The 17,909-nt window shown below is 39.1% G+C and overlaps 2 long non-coding RNA genes across 3 annotated transcripts in view; one reads left to right on the top strand and one right to left on the bottom strand.

Annotated features, from left to right (window-relative positions):
* LOC137146744 (uncharacterized) overlaps positions 1-17,909 on the bottom strand; it is a 140,914-nt gene that overhangs the window by 60,214 nt on the left and 62,791 nt on the right. For both annotated transcript variants that reach the window (XR_010918030.1, XR_010918029.1), the window contains exon 2: positions 10,197-10,298. This is a non-coding gene — a long non-coding RNA (uncharacterized lncRNA). The remainder of the gene's footprint in view (positions 1-10,196; positions 10,299-17,909) is intronic.
* The window catches only part of LOC137146742 (uncharacterized), a 74,693-nt gene that overhangs the window by 34,366 nt on the left and 22,418 nt on the right, over positions 1-17,909 (top strand). The window contains exons 2-3 of the long non-coding RNA XR_010918027.1: positions 2,778-2,869; positions 5,553-5,667. This is a non-coding gene — a long non-coding RNA (uncharacterized lncRNA). The remainder of the gene's footprint in view (positions 1-2,777; positions 2,870-5,552; positions 5,668-17,909) is intronic.

Genomic DNA, 17,909 nt, shown 5'->3' with positions numbered 1-17,909 from the left:
TTAAAACAAAACAAAATTTAAAAAGCTATCACTTGCTCCAATGTTTGGTGAGATATTAGAAACACTCGAAGGTTTGATACTACACACCCCAGCATGCATCATTACTAGAACTGCAAAGAGTTTAAAACCCGAAGCCTCTCCAATCTTGCAAGCTTTGCATAATCAGTTCATTGCTTGTGGCTTATTAGGCTCCGTGGCTAGCATTCATCAATGAGCTGGATCTGGTCCGCCTTCGAGCTGTACAAATCAGCGGTGCGCTGGATGCAAAGTAGTGAGGTGGAAGGGAGAGGAAGAGCTTGATTTCTCTTTGAAAAGAGTGTTTGTTTGTTAATCAGGAATTTGGGGTGAGGCTATGCAACTGAGAAAGGGGAAGATTTTAAAGTGTTCAAATTTCAGTCTAATTTAAAAACATAAGAAGACTATTTACATGAAAATACACCAGGTTAAGTGATTTGATTAAAAATATTTGGATAGGACTGATCCCACTCCTTTATCACTTAGTAGCACAAAGTAGCCATGATTAAAGGAAGCGTGTAAGCTCCCCTCAGGCTGACAATTTTGAAGAACTTTATTGGGGGAAGTGGGGATGTATAGCTTGCTCGTCAGTTGGGCTTTTCCAAATGCTTGCAGCTCTGATTACTGTTCATCAACATGTAGCACTCTTGCAAAGCATCTACTTATAATAGCCCCCCTTTTTATTTATTTTTTAAATACAGGATGCCTACATGTCAGCTGCTATTCGATATACCCTCCCCAGTTCAATAAGCCAGCATACTTTCAGCAGAAACCTTAAGACTTAAAAATCCTATGTGATTAACAGGTTAAAAATGTCATTAAACAATCCCTGTCGGCAGTAATAACCTAAGACATGGCACTGGGGATATTTTAAATTTTTATAGTTTTTTAAATACAAATTCAAACCACTCCCTCACCTTCTGCTCCCCGCCCCCCACAAAAGGAGTCAACGTAGAGCACAGGTTTCACATGTCAGGCTAGATGGTGACTGCCGCAAACCCCGCGTAAGGCATGGCACATTGCTGTGGCACTTGGAGAAGCAGCACAAGGAAGGAACTGTTTACCTTTAAGCAGTCGCCTCCTTTCTTCTCCCTGGCTTGTACCATGAGCTATTATTTGCCCAGGAGGGCTCAGCTGTGCGGACCAAACCAATTGTGGAGGCCGGAATCAATTTTCGGCTCACTCTGTACTCCTTCTTTGTGCATACAGGTGTGCAGCAATGGTTACCTCCTGCATACCCAAATCTAGAGGCTAGGCAAGTCATGCTGGAGTGTAAGGGACGTTCTTAGTTCCCTTATTGCCCAGCGTAGACCAGTGTTCAGCATTTTCCTTTTCTATATATTTCTGTATCAAGAGTAAGTTTTAGAAACATTGGGCTTGAAGTTTGAATCCTCCTTATAGGTAACAATAGAACACTGAACATTTGTGTTACACTAAGTTTGAGAAAGGTACTCAAGAACAGAAAATGGTGTTGAGAGATACTGAATGCTTGTCAAATATGGGCAGGCACCGTCCCTGCCCCATAAAAATAAAAGACAGGTTAGAAATGGAGAAGAGGGACTGGTCTTCCCTTCCTGTCCCCCATTACCCATCATCTCTCATATGTTATCAAGAAGTTGACAACCACATCTGCTCAGCCAATGATGTGAGCCTTTATTGTCCACTTCTTACATTTTCAAACAAGCACCTTAGTGCTTTCTCCCATGCTGCCTTGCACTCATGGTAAGAGCTGTTTATAAACATCCACAAAGCCCCTTCATTATCCTCTTTCAAATCCCTCTTTGAAATGCTCCATTGCTGTGATGTCAACAAACAAATCAACAGTTAGGGAGCTGGTGGGCTGAGACTACTGGCTATGATTTAATTATTTTCCTGTGCCTGTCTGTCTATCCTGTTTTCTCATCCTAGACTTACATCATAAACTCTTGGGGCAAGAACCATATTTTTATTCTGTTTGTACAGCACCTAGCACAATGGGGTCTATGACTGTCAATTGGGATCTTAGGCACTATTACAACACAATACACACTTACCCTCCTCCAGTCCTTCCTCCACCACAGAACACTTTGGAATTCTCCCACAGCAGTTCCCAAACTCATTCCAGTATCCCTACATCCCCTCTTCTAATGTTCAATCCCTTCTACCCCAGCAGAGTGAAGTGCTCAATTTACATGAAAGGATAAAATAAAGTCGATAACTCAGCTAGTTTTCCATTGTGTTGCAAAGGTAGTGGGTCATCATCAGTGGCAGTATTTTTGTGGACTAACTGTGGAAGGAATTGAGAGCAGAGGGTAGGCAGCATGGAAGAAAGCAGAGAAACCGAGCATGGAAGCTGGCATTATTGGCTGGGTGAAAGGGACAGGGAAGTGGAGCATGAAATAAGAAAGAAGACAAGATCTGTAAGCAGGAGAAGCAGAGCTATGCTTTATCTACTACAATTAGTAAGCTCACTTCTCCGATAAACAATATAAAAGAGAACCGTTTTAGAGAATAGTTAGCTTAAGGAAGTAAGTAATGTGTAATGTTGTTTCAGTCGTCTAAACAGACTGAGAAATACTTCCCCTTAAATAGACATACACTGGTCTTCTTCCATTCAGACCAGACTATGTATTTATATTCAAATGTTTTATATAAAAGAAAGATTATCAGTTCATCTCTTTAATATTATTACTATCTATAAAAGTAACAAAAATTGAGAATTAAAGACATATTCTTTTCTTTAATTCCTCTTAACATGCCTGAATCTGTTGCAATGCTCACAGTCCTGGCAATAGAAACTACAGGGTGAGCAAAGCAGAGAAACATCCTCTACTCTGAAGTGACTTCGTTACTGTAAAAAGCAAGCAAGACAACTGTAAGTTTGTCAGATCCTTGGGGTAAAATGTATTAACAGTAATGGGGATTGCATGATTAAATCACTGTGCACCACACTGAACATTTAGTAGTTAGTAATGTTCTTTCAACATTTTTTTTGTATAGCAATAAGGGGGGGAGGGGAAAAGGCAAGATTTTTCAAAGCCATCTAGGGGATTTAAACATCATCTTCCATTAATTGTAACAGAAGAAGAACATCTAAGTACCCTAAATGGCTTTGACTATCTCAACCAAAAAGTCTCCCATGAAACCCATATGAGAATTAACTTCACAGATTTTACTAGCCTGTGAAGTTTATAAGAACATAACATCACAATGCCCATGCTGGGACAGACCAATGGTCTATCTAGCCCAGTATCCCGTCTTCCAACAATGGCCAATGCCAAGTGCTTCAGCGGGAATGAATAGAACAGATAATCATCAAGTGATCCATCCTGTCAGCCATTCCCAGCCTCTGGCAAACAGCAATCCCTGCCTATCCTGGCTAATAGATCCATCAATAGCTATCCTCCATGAATTTATCTAGTTCTTTTTTGAACCTTGTTATAGTCTTGGCCTTCATAACATCCTCTGGCAAGGAGTTCCATAGGTTGACTGTGTTGTGTGAAAAAAATGCTTCCTTTTGTTTGTTTTTAAACCTGCTGCCTATTCATTTCATTTCTCCTAGTTTTTCTGTTATGAGAAGGAATAAACAACACTGCCTTATTTACTTTTTCCACACCATTCATGATTTTATAGACCTCTATCATATCCTCCCTTAGTCATCTCTTTTCCAAGTTGACAAGTCCCTATCTTATTAATCTCTCCTCATATGGGAAGCTTTTCCATACTCCAAAATCATTTTAGTTGTCCTTTTCTGTACCTTTTTCAATTCCAATTTTTTTTTTTTTTGTTTTTGGAGATTGGGTGACCAGATCTGCACGCAGCATTCAAGATGTGGGCATTCATTTATAAAGAGGCAATATGATATTTTCTGTCTTATTATCTATTACCAACATTCTCTTAGCATTTTTTTTTTTTTTTGACTGCCGCTTCACATTGAGTGGATGTTTTCAGAGAACTATCAACTTTCCACAATGACTCCAATATCTCTTTCTTGAGTGGTAGTCGCTAATTTAGACCCCATCATTTTATATGTATAGTTGGGATGTGCCATTGTGTTGCCCAGTCACCCAGTTTTGTGAGATCCCTTTGTAACTCTTGCTTTGGACTTAACTATCTGGAGTAGTTTTTACATCAACTGCAAATTTTGCCACCTCAGTTATCCCTTTTTCTAGATCATTTATGAATACGTTGAACAGTACTGGTCCCAGTACAGACCCGTGGGGGACACCACGATTTACCTCTCTCCATTTTGAAAACTGACCAGTTATTCCAACCCTTTGTTTTCTATCTTTTAACCAGCTACTGATCCGGGAGAGGAGCTTCCCTCTTATTGCATGACAGCTTATTTTTCTTCAGAGCCTTTGGTGAGGGATCTTGTCAAAGGCTTTCTGAAAATCTAGGTACACTGTATGCATCGGATCACGCTTTTCTACATGCCTGTTGACCCCCTCAAAGAATTCTAATAGATTGGTCCATCACAAACATCACAAAATAAAGTATTTGAATAAACTTTTGTTTGTTATACCATAACAGTTTAATGCGAGCCCTTACCATTTAATAAAAATAATTAAAAAAAAAAAAAAAAAAAGCTTAATAAAGTGGATTTTTGACAGAAAAACTCAAGTGCTTGTCACTGGGATCTGTTCTGGAGGCATGACACTCTGGCAAAATTTTCAAACTTGCATGCCAAAATTGAGGCTTCTTTAGGAATCCCAGCGCTGAGAGCTAGGCACCCAATTCCCACTGAAGTTTAATAGGAGTTGAACATTTAACTTCCTTAGGCTCCTTTGAACTTTCCAGGCAGGCTTCAAAATCTGTATTTAGGCATCAAGATAGAAGCATGGCCTGATTTTCAAAAGTGCAAAGAATCTGCAGCTTCTATTGACTTCAACAGAATTTAAAGGGGCCTCAGTTCTTTTGATAATCAGGCTATTTCTATTTAGCTGTCTAAAGGTGTAGCTGGGGCGCTAAAGTTTGGTTCTCAAGTTTTTGAAGTTTGGCCATAATGTGCATAGCAAACTGTACTATGAAAAATAGTACTACACATATTTTAGTGTTTTTAAAATTACCAAAAAAAGGATCTTGACAACATGGTGACTGGCACCATTTAGTTAAAAAATAAAATAAACACGTCTCACTTTGATTGAATTTATTATTTTCTTTCCCCCAATAATCTAACAATTCAACAAAAACAGCAAAAAGTGTAAAGTGTTGAATTACAAAAAACCAGCTATTTATAACCAGCTATTTATAATATTTTATTAATAAAATTTTGTTAAATTTTCAGTAAAGTTGCTCCCAGTTCAAAATCTTGCATACTTAGTTTTACCCAGAGCAAACTGTCAGTCAAACATAAACCACTTGAAATCAAACAAAAATTATATATTATAATATATAAAGAACAACAACTCTGACAGACCTTTAACACTAGTGGTCCCTGCTACAAAACTGCAGTAGCACTAGTGGTTCCTGCTATACTAATGTCAAGATAAATTTTCAGCTGATGTATTTAACATGTCCTAAGCTATCACATAAAATCTCGTTTCTTTGTCTTCCAGAGAAATTGGAGCAGAATTGCAGACCAACAAATGAAGTGAGCTGAAGGCAATTTGACCAAACGTCTTCTATGTGAATTCCACAGAAGCTGATGAAGCATAGTATCAGGTCTCCAAGGTACAGCAAAGACATTAGTCAGTTGGGCCAAAAAATTAAGAAATTATTAGAGTAAGCTGATTTCTTGACCTAAATCAAAATGCCAGGGATACAGAGAAGTATTATACTCTGCATTAAAATGCATCTTTCTTATCTGATGTCTGGTAACATTTTATTAAACATGCCAGCTCTGTCAAATAATGAGGAAGTGTAGGCACCTCAATACCAGGGAAGAGACTGGATTTTAAGAAGTTCCACCTGTCTCATACAGGCTGGTATAACTATCTCTGTCACAGAGTGCATCATAGTGTTTGAATGATAGACAAAAAAAAGACTCAGATGAAAGCTATTTCAAAGCAAAACCTGTTGTGTAAGCTTTTTTTGCAGGAATCAAAACAATATGGAGACTGAAATAAATGGACAAGAGTTTGAAATAGGCTATAATTTATCATGGCAATTTTATTTATTTATTTTGTGGAACAAGAACCCAGGTAAATGATGCCTCCTAATAAGGCACATGACAATCTCAATTATGAAAACCATTATTCTATGCACTGTGTGCTGTTTTATATTCCCAGCAGGATGTTTTTTATCTCATCAAGAGTTTCCAAGGCTGTCTAGTGTCTGTATATGCAAAGCATATTTGAACCCCCCTTCCCTGCCCCAAAGCTTCACTAATTAAAAAAGCCCTGTCAAGTGGTCAGACAGACTGGAACTAGAGGATTATAGGTAAGAGGGATGAAATGAAGGGTTGAAAGCTATAATTTCTCTTTCTGTGGTCGCAGCAGAAGTAGCTGTTATAGACAGGCAAATTAAAGAAATGACTGCCTAGGCTAAACAGGCTTTGTAACATCTTGTTTCCCATCTGAAAAGTCATCTGTACCTCACTTGTAAAACGCAATAACTGCTGGTTGTTTCTTTTTCTCCCTCTTCCCATTTCTCTCATCTCATGCAAGCACTACACCCTCCGGCTGGTTTCCTTCCTGTCCTTGCTCATGGATTCATTCCTTCACTTTTTTTGTCCTGCTGCGTTAACAGTAATTCCTAGGCCTTTGACTAGTGTTCCATGCTGGGAGCTGCCAGCAAACAAAGAGAGAAATTGAAGTGAAGAGGGGAGATACAGTCTCAGCTCTATCCATTTTTGAATTCACAGGGTAAAATTGTGTATAAATAACCCCTCGTATTGAACAATGTTAACCACGTCTGGTTAGTCAAGCAGATACTGAACATTCCTTCGCAAAATTCTTTAGGAAAGGATAAATCACCATATTTCTTACATTCACATTAGTTAAATAATTATCTAGTTGAATATTTTCTGACAAAAAGGACACTTCCTGCCTCCCCAATCCATTTTCCAGTCTATTTACTCTGAATCTCACAGAAAGAAGTTGCTGTGCTATCTTTTAAAGCTACTTGTGACATGATGGAGTGTGTGTTATTCTCCAGCACTGCAATTGCTAGAAGCTCTGGGATACTGCCCCCAAAGAAAGGTAAACCATTATAAAAAACAAACATGCATACAAGATTCAGACTTTGGCCCAGATCCTTAGTTCTACACCAGTTGCAGATTCCCCCAGACTAGTGGAAACCTTGGCTGCCCATTTAGGGCAGCTTTCAAGTCCCTTGTATCAGCAGAGCCAGGATTTGTCCTCTTTTGTGTCTGCATGTTTATATTGTGACATCATCCCATCTGTCTTGTCAGTATGTGTGTGGGGGTCTGCAGTCAAAACAAATTCATCACCTCATATTTGCTATTGCTATGTTGCCTAGGAGCTGGGGTTTCAAACATTGCTGTAGCTTTTGATTTTTTTGTTGTTGTCATTGTGCTGCAACTCACATGATGCTTTACATCTGAGGGTCTCAAAAGCTCATTGCTAACATTATGGAAAACAATCTTACAGAGGAGCTGTGAGGCAAGTATCGTATCCATTTTACAGATGAAAAAACTGAGGCACAGAGGTTAAGTGATCAGTCCTGGGTCATACAGGGAATTAGTGACAGTAAAGCCAGCACTTCAGGTGGGACTGTGAATGTTCATTGGCTCCCCCCCGCCGCTAACATCAATTGACTTGTTGTCCACATTTCTGTACAGGACCAACCTAAGAATATGGGGGAATATATAGTCCAGTCATTTTAGAGGGAAAAAAATACAGCTTTGGTGAAGACCTTTAGGTTTCTTCCCATGGATCCTGCTTCATAAACTGACCCGGCTTCTTGTTCCTCTCAAGTCTAGTGATTAGCTGACATTTAGCATCAGTTTCCTAATTTCCAACATATTGTTATCATAAGGAAATGGTTTACTTTTAAGAATGGGAGATTGTCTTTTTAGATTTCTAGTTCCATCAAATTAGAGGGATCTATGGCCAGGACTTTGTAGTGGGTGGTAAGTGAGGGGACAAAAGGATGGCTCCAAGAGCCAGAGCAGGGAACAGTATGCAAGAGTCGTGACTTCCACACCACTGTTCTGTTCTCTAGACAACACTTAACTTCAGCTCGATTAGCAATGCTGATTTTTGTTTGCATTTCACCTTTCAATATCAGCCTCAAAAGAATGTAGTTTTTAAAGTTATGATTACATTTAGGACCTGTCAAACTTAGCGGCATTCCTTTAATAAACTCCATAAGCACTATTTAAAAAAAACAAAAAACAAAAAACACCAAACAACCTTGCATTTATACCAGTGATGTACTCACCCAATGGTAGAGAGGAAGAGATGCACAGAAAACCCTTTGGTTCTTGTAGTGTAAGCAGGAAGTGAATTAATGGAAATCAATGTCTTTCAGAATGAAGGCCCCAGTCCTGCTACTGACTGCATGCAGGAGCACTCCTGCACCAGCACGGAGCCCATAAGTGTCAGTACATGGAGAACAATTGCCAGACCGGGGTTAAAATCAGAGGAATACATTCCAGCCTTAAGGTCAACCTCTGTCCTCAAACAATCACATTTGCATGTGATCTGTTCAGTTTGCCTTTTTAAAATTTGAATTTTAGGGGGTTTTCTATATAATTTTAAAAATGTATAAAAATGCTTCTTATGCTACTGCAAAGAGAAGGTACAAATCTATTATTTATTAGCACAAAATTAAATGAAAATAAAGATCTTTTCATCAGCTTTTAGAAGTGAAGAATAATTTTGAATGCCTAATAAAAAGACTAAAATTTTAGTCACAGCGGCGTAAGACTACCTAATGAAGTCCATACGTGAGGAATACATGAAAATAAAAAAGGTGATCCGATAAATAAGCAATCAGTTGATCACAAAATCTTAAAGTGATTGTCTTATATTCCTAAAATAATTAAGTAGAGCACCTTCAATGATATATTAAAGCAAGAGGCTCCTGTTCAATTCTACACTAAATGCCAACTCTGAAAAACAGACAGGCTTACAAGGCCTGTTAACAGAACTCCTCAGTAATTATACCGTTAATGAAAAAAATATGTATGTTTCAGCAATAGGCCCAAGAAAATCTAGCAAAGTTCCAAAAATGGTAGTGAGACAGCTTAAAACCATACCCACCGCATTGAGACACTAGCCTTAAAAGCCAATCACTATGTGTAATAGCAACATGTGGAGTTATAATGGACTTCAGCAGATCAAACAGCCAGAGTACATAGAGTTTTATCAGAGTATGCTTACCAACAATGAGCTTTAAGTAGTAGTAACACTAACAGGATTATTGTGGATGATGAAAAGAAACAGAATGCACAATTATTATAAAGTAATGGGCATTATCTGATGTGAATAGCTGCCACTGAAGAAAACCACCACAGATGACAGTTTACTTCAGTCATAAAGTAAACAACCAGTAAATGCCAGACTGTTTTTCTGTTACATTGAATTGCATTAGAAGACATCCATGACTGAATCAGATTTGTATTGATTTTTGTTTAAATCAAGGCACCTATGATTGAATACAAGAGATTGTTATAAAAGAAAAACTCCATCAAACTACCTCACAACCTCTGCAGGGATTGAATGCAGCTGTTCATCACCTGCGACTATATGATAAAGCAGTCAATACCATGTAATATTAACCCACAGAAACAGGTGAAAGCAAAACCAAGTCGGACCAAATAAATAAATAAAGACCATCTCATGGGTGAATGGAACAGAAACAGAAAGCCTTTTCCACACAGCAGAACATACTGAAAATATTAAGGGAAAGAAGATCTACAGCAATCCACAGCAGGCACTGAACATTACTAGCTTATATTATGTACTGCATGCACTTATGGAAGCTTTAGATTTTTTTTTTTTTTTTTTTAAAAAGACAGTATCCAAAACAGTCTTTAAGGTCCAACCAAAGCCAAACATCTGAAGATCATGACAGCCTCAAGAGAATGTTTCAGTGCTATGAGGCTTTCAAGAGACTTATTGAGAAGATCAAACATACACAAACAAGAAACTGCACCACTGCCATCTTCTCAACTAAGCCTTGAATTAGAAAGAAAGATTAGAAAGGGCTTGAAAAGTAACTTGCTAGAAGTTTGATCCATTACAAGGAATAAAGGAGAACGGCAGTGCTCTTTAATCAAGCTGGAAACTCACCTTAAGGTAGATAGCAGACAAGTCAGTTCCTGAGGCAGTTCCTTCTAGCCACAGTTAATATATAAAGGTCCATAAATGCTTCCAAAGAGGATATTTTAGTGACTAAGGAGAGAGAGAAAAAAAAACATGTTGATTACAAAGAGTTAGTAGTATGCAAACAAGGCATGTCCACATAACAGCCTTCCCCTCCCCACAAAATTTAAAGGGAAAAAAAAGCTGTATTCAAATATATATGACAAACTAGAGATACTGAAAATATTCATGATAGGATATATTGTAGCATTTAGAGTGGACCTCCAGTTCCACTTCAAACAGATGCTACAATACCGACCAACAAAATTAAGTCTATTTGAAGTTCAAGGTTTTTCACATTGCATTATGAATTTAAACAAGGGGTCATAGATTAATATAACATATATATTGTACATATACTTTATAAACAAAAGTGGGCCAATTTTGCATTATAGGTAGGCTTTTTCCCCTGCCCCCATCTAAACAGATCTGAGGAAAAGCAACCCATTAGCTTTTTCCACTGAGCAAAACTTAGAATTGCATAATATCATTCTAAATGAAGTAAAGTATGGGGTGCACATATACATGTGCAAAAATGGAACAGTGGGAATTTCTGTGCAAAATTCCATGGAACAAAAAGGTGGATTCCCCCATTCCCTCTCCCATCTGAAAAAAAACATACCATGTTTAAGTAAGTAATGTACTGCAACCAAATCCATACTGTATGTGACTTTAAATGCATTCTCATGTATTTTTATATATATATAAAATACACACACACACACACACACACACACACACACACACACAAAATCAATCACATCACATCAACAAACATTGCAGCAACAGCGAAGTCTAGGTCAAACATTTGTATGTTACTAAATGACAGGCATTAGAACTGTAGGTTAAAATGTCATGTACTGGTGCAAATGTGATTTTCCCCTGCTAAATCTTATCCTTATTTAAATGTGAAAAATGTGTTTCCTAGAAGTTCAATTTTAGAATCTCTTAAAATGAAGTAGTTTGCAATAAGATTAACAGAGATTGTACCTTGGGAACAAACAGCATTGTGTGATCAAAGTTGTTGAGATAATTAGAACACACTGAATAGGATGAAAAAAGTTACAGAAATATTCAAAACAATGCTAATCATTTTCTCTTGCCTGAATCCTACCCAAGATTTCTTCCATGACTATTAATATCAGTATTATTTGCCCTAACCTAGGTTAGGTTTACTATTCTGGTAACACATGAGTTACACTATGCTGTTCTATTACCTTGACTTTAGCAAAGCTTCTGATAGGGTCTCCCACAGTATTCTTGCCAGCAAGTTAAAGAAGCATGGGTTGGGTTGGATGAATGGACTATAAAGGTGCAGAGAAAGCTGGCTGGATCATCAGGCTCAACAGGTAGTGATCAACGGCTCCATGTCTAGTTGGCATCTGGTATCAAGCAGAGTGATCCAAAGGGTTGGTCCTGGGGTCAGTTTTGTTCAACATATTCATTAATGATCTGGAGGATAGGGTAGCTTGCACCCTCAGCAAGTTCACAGATGACACTAAGCTGGGGGGGTGGTAGATACGCTGGAGGGTAGGGATAGGATACAGAGTGACCTGGACAAATTGAAGAATTGGGCAAAAAGAAATTTGATGACGTTCAACAAGGACAAGTGCAGAGTCTTGCACTTAGGATGGAAGAATCCCATGCACAGATACAGACTGGGGACCAACTGGCTAAAAAGCAGTTCTGCAGAAAAGGACCTGGGGGTTACAAGAAGCTGGATATGAATCAACAGTGTGCCTTTGTTACCAAGAAGGCTAATGTCATATTGGGCTGCATTAGTAGGAGCTTTGACAGCAGATCGAAGGAAGTGATTATTCCCCTCTATTCAGCACTGGTGAGACCACACCTGAAGTATTGTGTCCAGTTTTGGGCCCCCACTACAGAAAGGATGTGGAAAAATTGGAGAATCCGGCGGAGGACAACAAAAATAATTAGGGGGATGGGGCACATGACTTATGAGGAGAGGCTGAGGATACTGGGCTTAGTCAGTCTGCAGAAGAGAAAAGTGGGGGAGGAGGGATTTGATAGCAGCCTTCAACTCCTTGAAGGTGGGTTCCAAAGAGGATGGAGCTAAGCTGTTCTGGTAGTAGATAACAGAACTAAAAGCAGTGATCTCAAGTTGCAGTGAGGGAGAGCTAGGTTGGATATTAGGAAAATCTTTTTCACTAGCAGGGTGGTGAAGCACTGGAATAGGTTACCTAGGGAGGTGGTGGAACCTCCATCCTTTGAGATTTTTAAGGCCTGGAGTGTCAAAGCCCTGGCTGGGATGATTTAGTTGGGGTTGGTTCTGCTTTGAACAGGGGGTTGGACTAGATGACCTCCTGAGGTCCCTTCCAACCCTAATATTCTATGATTGCTTCATTAAATGTGTTCAGGTTTATTTTCCCTGTGCACATGGATTTATGCAGGCAAGTCATTAGCATTAATAGAAGTTGTGTGTAGAATCCCTTGGTCTCAAATGAAGAACAGATCATATTGTGCAAGTGGGAGAAACCCCCAAAACAGTGTATAATGATGGAAGATCACAGATCTTAAAAGAATATTACATATCTGAAATATTTACTAGCTAAGCTTAAAACATTAATTTTGTAGCACAGAGAATGGTGATTTGGAGTTTCATGCTACTTTGAAAACTTGACATAAATAAAAAATTCAATTACTTTTGATTAGTGACGATACATCTGACTTCTCCTCCCTCCTCCTCCCCCCCTCCCCACTCGCCTCCGTTTTAATGAGTCATGCCATTTTGCTTTTAAAGAGAGTATGGGACAAATCCCTGTTGAAGAAGGGCCATAGAAGGCACAAAATGCAGCAGAACTGTTATAGTGCCACTGAATGGAAGAGGAAAGAGGCCAGAAAGGAGAACTCCACATCCTTTGTTTTTCACATACCAAATTAAGCTCCATCTTAATTGACTCCACCGGAGTGCAGGGAAGGGAGGGCTATAAGCAGATCATGTTGCGAGAAGGAGAAAGTTAATAAGTTTGAAAACTACAGAGATCCCCCAGCCACAAGGCTCTAGCCACTAATATAGCCAGTTGGCTGTATAATGGCCACAGACTAGTTGTGTGGGTGTCCAGTGCAGTAGCCTCAGACTGAAGGTGGCTATAATCCTCCTTCCTGACTATGCTGGGCCCCCCTTCAAAGCACATTTACAAGGGATTTGAAGAGGGCAGGGATTTGAGAACTTCATCCTGCGTACTTTTCCGCAAAAGATGACAGCAGTATATTATAAACTGTGCTACCCCAACACAAATAATACATAAGAGTTGGGGTTGCTATGTGTAGGCCCCACCTGAGATCAAGGCCCCATTGTGCTAAGCACTGTACAAACACATAGTGAGACCCTGTCTCTGTCCTGAAAGGCTTTTAGGTTAACTAGACAAGATAGAAAGGGTGAGAGGGGAAAACAGAGGCACAGAAAGGTAAAGTGACTTGGCTAAGATCACACAGTAAGCCTGCGGCAGAGCCAAGAACAGAAAGAACCCAGGTGTCCTAAGTCCTTAACCAGAGGCCTATCCAATAAACTACACCGCCTCTGCAAAGTGATGTTTGGTTTATATTTGAAAACATTGCACAGTTAACAGGAAAGTGGAATGGTTTGAAAAGAGTCTGAATTTAAGAGACTGAGTTTGTCGAGTATGGTAACATGGTTGCTCTCTCCCCTCCTTTCTTTGTTTAGGCTAGCAAGTGTCTGGAAAGAGTTAGAATTTAGATAGGAGGTTATTTATCAAATGGACATTTCTCCTGAGACAATGGAGGAAGCTAGAGCAAATGTATTGTTAAGGCAAATGGAAGCCTCATTAACCCAGTAATACAGCATTTCCAAAACTTTACTAACCCTGCCCCCCTTTTCAAAATAATAAATAAAGATACTGATTGAGAGGACAGTTTATCAGAAAGGTCAAAGCTAGAATGAGGGCCTGTTATTCATACCATATCAAGCTTATTGAAGACTGTGGCACACACCAAAAGACAAGAAGTGTGCTGGGGTTTAGTTCCCTGTTCTGGTCACCTCAGCAGGATGTTTGCTGTACATGTCTGAAGTTCAGCTAGAGTATGGGAGATGTACAAGGGAAGAGAAGAGAAGAGAAGCGGCTCCTTCTCCCTAAAACCCTAAAAATATCAGTCTTAAACAGCCAAATCCTGAAACTTGGTGAGCTCCCTCAACTCCCATTGATTTCCATGGAATCAAAGTGTGACAGGAGGTGCTCACCACCTTTCAGGATCAGTCCCATGAATCAGTAAGAGAATCACTTTCCCATAAAAAGCTACATACCCTTTTGCAGACGTTTTTGAGTTGGGATTTTTAACACTACAGTCCTGGCTAATTTTTTATTGCTATAACTTGGGTTTGCTTACATAAAGCTGGAGTCTTTACTAACTAATAAATACTGTGGTTTCAGTTAAGATAAAATGGGAAAGGGAGCATATAGGACTTTGGAGGAGTAATAGCCAATTTCTTAAAACAAAACAATATTAAACAGAAAAAACTCAATTCTCCCTTGGAGACATTAACGCAATTTGGAGCATTCTTTCACAGAACTGTTGAAACAGAATCACTTGGTGTCTCAGTAGGTTTGATCTGATGACTTGCTTTAGTTCAGATAGGGCTTCTTCTTCCTATTTAAAACATGATGCCAAGTAACACACTTTAGATCAGCACACAAAGGGATAGTCTAGATGCAGATTTCCATTCTCCCTATGTAAAAATGGGGACTCCAGTTCTCCATGGAATTTTTATCCCAGACCTCAAGTAGGATGCTTGGAGAGTCGTGGGAGATGTTTTAAAAAAAGGTGTGGAGAAGACAGTTTGTCCTATCTGGGGACAAACCACATTCCCCAATGGAACAGTCCTGGAGAAATCACCGCAACGAGAAATTCACCAAGATTTCTCCCCCTTTAACCTCCCTCGTGTTAGCTTTTCCACCAAAGGAGCAATCAGGCCCATTTAAAAAAAGATGCATAAGGTTGTGAGTGTCTACTGATATGAAGTTACTGTCAGAGTAATCCGTGTGCATCATTACTATGGCCTGGATAGACTTGGAGAAATTCAGGTTCTGCTGTTTGCTTTTTTTCCCAAATTTGGTGGCTATGTAAAGAAACTGTACTTTTACAGATTCCTGGGAAAGCATTTTACCACCACCAAGTTGTTCACTGGAGAGAGAGGTTTTTTGTTTGTTTGTTTGTTTTAAATAAACCACTCACCCACCAGTCCCATAGAATGTTTGGGGGTGGGGAATGCAAGATTACATCCCAGCTGGGTGGTGAAGGTATGCGCAGGATTTGAGTTTCTAATCATCCACTCCTGGCCCAACTTCTGTTACAATTGTATGAAATCTGATAAAAGCAAGGACATCTAGAGCTCAGACTGCCCCTACATTCTTTACTCTATCAGAGTTTAGGCATTGCTGAGTTGCCAACTCATTGCATAATTTTAGAATGCTCTAATACCTAGGCCAGTATTGGAAATACATAATGACACTTTTCATTCAGTTCAAATTTGACTCTAAACATTTTTTAAAATTGCTATTTCCCTTCACATGCTATGCAAGATGACATTCTGTCATACTCCATACTCAGCTCCCCCATTGACTTAAATGGGAATGGTGTGACTTCAAGGCAAATTTTGTCTCACTATATTATGCTTTACTGTATATTCTGTATCTACAGCCACATCCAGGGGGTTTCAATGGATACGACATTTTCTGAGAGCAAAACTGTATCCCTTTCTTCCTCCAATTACAAAACCATTCCATACAACAAACATTGACATCTGGAAACCTACTATCACAATAGCAGCTGCAACTTCGGCTCTAAATCAGGAAGTGAGCTGTACTCTCCTCAGAGTTTCAATTGTTACAGAACATGCTTGTAGCTTTAAAACACAAGAGTAGAAGCCAGTTTTAATCACTGAAGGAAATACAGTATGATAAACAATTTTAATGGAAAAGGTGATGGAAGTAGCATAAATACACCTATGTGGGTTCATTCAATATTGAATGAAATATATTACACACACACACACACACACACACACACACACACACACACAAATATAAAAGCAGTGAGAGTCCTGTGGCATCTTAAAGACTAACACATTTATTGGGGCATAAGCTTTTATGGGCAGAAACCCACTTCTTCGGATGCATCGATGAAGTGGGTTTCTGCCCACGAAAGCTTATGTCCAAATAAATGTGTTAGTTTTTAAGGTGCCACAGGACTCTCACTGTTTTGCTAAAAACAGACTACCACAGCTACCCCTCTGGAATTCAAACATAAAATGATCTTCCCTCTCATGTCAGAAACAACTACATTGTAATAAGTTAATTCATCACTGCTATAATACCATGGAATTGGAATTTCTTGTATTTTAATTTCATTAGTTCAAATTTAAAATGAAGTATAATGGCATAGGCCATGTGCATTTAATTTGTTAATCAGAGGCAGTGTCATACCAAGCCATGAGTTACCAATATTTAGCAGGGTAAATGATTATTTTAACTAAGTGACTTTCTACTCTCCTTTAAAAAGGAAGGCAGAGTAGTTTGCGGAAAATGCTAGTCATTACTTGTTTCATGAAGTCCCCTGGCTTTAAATTTATCTCATTATTACTCATAGTAGTTTTAGGGCAGAGAAGTGCAACAGTAGCTACTTGGATCAGCAGATGTGGACTCTGCTACTTGAGAGGGGATTAACCATTTGTAATTTTAGGAGGGAGTATACAGGTGTAGCAGCGTTGGTCCCAGGATATTAGAGACACAAGGTGAGTGACCACTCACCGCTGGTGAGAAAGACAAGCTTTCGAGCCACATAGAGCTCTTCCTTCAGGTCTGGGAAAGGTATCTCCAGCATCACAGCAAAATGCAAGGTGGGACAGCTTGTTTAGCATAAATAGTGAAGCACATAGTGCAAGGGACCATTCAAGGTAAACTGCCGAGGTGTTCACAGGCCAGTCATAGTAGAGGGGGGGGGTGGATTAGTTATGATTGTTGTAATAAGCCATAAATAAATAAATAAATAAAGTGTCTCTGTTCAGTCCCTGATTTTTAGTATCTAGCAGAGTAATAAATGTAACCTCCCGAGCTTGTCTTTTGAAAGTGTTGTGCACATTTCCTTTGAGAAGGACAACTGATAGATCATATATAAAGTGATCGTTTTGTAAGAAAAGTGTTCACTTAGAGGTGATTGGGTGTTCTTTTATCATGTTCCTATGTGAGTTCATTCAAAAATGTAATGACTGTCTGATTTCACCCACACAATAGTTTTTGGGGTATTGAATGCACTGGATGGAGGTATACGACATGTTGTGATAGGCATGTGTAGGATCCATGGTTCTTAAAAAGGTGTATTGTGATGGGGGTTGATCATCATAGCAGTGGAGATATGTCTGCAGATTTTGGATCTATTTTTCTGGCAGGGTCTGGTGCCATTTGGAGTTGTTGGGTCCTGGTCTGTGGGTAGCTTGCTTTGGATGATGAACTTGGAGAGGTTGAGGGATTGAACCCTCCTTCTGACTTCGTTCTTCAATTAGTTCCCCTGATTTCAATGGAATCATTTCAAGAGTAAGGTACTAGTCAACATAACAGTATCAAAATTAGGTCTTATAGAAACACAATTTTCTAACATTGCTAGATC

The sequence above is a fragment of the Emydura macquarii genome, unplaced genomic scaffold (genome assembly GCF_026122565.2).
Source record: "Emydura macquarii macquarii isolate MOO-44397 ecotype Brisbane River unplaced genomic scaffold, CSIRO-AGI_Emac_v2 contig_480, whole genome shotgun sequence".
In the NCBI taxonomy this organism is placed as follows: domain Eukaryota; kingdom Metazoa; phylum Chordata; order Testudines; family Chelidae; genus Emydura; species Emydura macquarii.
Note: the sequence above shows the minus strand (reverse complement) of the source record. Positions and strands in the feature narration are given on the sequence as shown.